Below are 852 nucleotides of genomic sequence, written 5' to 3' on the forward strand. Positions count from 1 at the left end.
AAGACAATCGATGGATGAAAAACGACCCAAGTCGTTTCGTGGTCTACTTTGGTCAATCCTTTGCTTCAGTGGGGCCACTTGTTGGACGGTGCGCTGTCTCAAAGTACCACAATATATAATACGCTATTTTTAATTCTTGATAGAAAGAAGTTCTTTCTATCCTATTTCCAATTTATGCTGCCATGCAATGTTTAGTTTATTTAAAATAATAAATTTTTTATTTTTCTCTCATCAACTATTGTCAGTACATTTTCAGATTTAAGAATTTAATCATAGCTTAAAATTTAATAAAAAATATAAAAATAGAAATTGTTTAAATATTTAAATTTAATATATTTCTATAAAATTTTTAGTATTACAAATGTGTGTGTGTGTGTGTGTGTAAAGTTTTCAAATAGTCTATTAAACCAAAAATGACTGTAAAACATGATAAAAATGAAAACTTTTAGTCATCCAAAATATTTTGTAAAATAAAACAAAAAAAAATAAAAACAAAACAAAAATTAAATAAAATTACATGTAAAAAGTTGTTACAAATTTTTGAGAAAACAAAAAAATTTAACTCAAAATTTTATTCACTTCATTTTCAAAATATTTTTTATTGTTTTTAATATTCAATAAACTGCAGCATAGTAGAGAAGCCTGGCACTTTTGTTCATATTTGTCACTTTACTCATGTGCACAGCACGTTGAATACATACACATCTCAACTCGAGCACAAGTACATCAATGCGAAAGTGCAACAATAAATTTTTATATAAATTTACACAAATATATTATATATACAATATATATATACATATATATGCATATATAAATATATGTATTGTAAAGATTTTACAAAAATTGTTT

The sequence above is a fragment of the Teleopsis dalmanni genome, chromosome 1 (genome assembly GCF_002237135.1).
Source record: "Teleopsis dalmanni isolate 2A chromosome 1, ASM223713v2, whole genome shotgun sequence".
NCBI classification, from domain to species: Eukaryota; Metazoa; Arthropoda; class Insecta; order Diptera; family Diopsidae; genus Teleopsis; species Teleopsis dalmanni.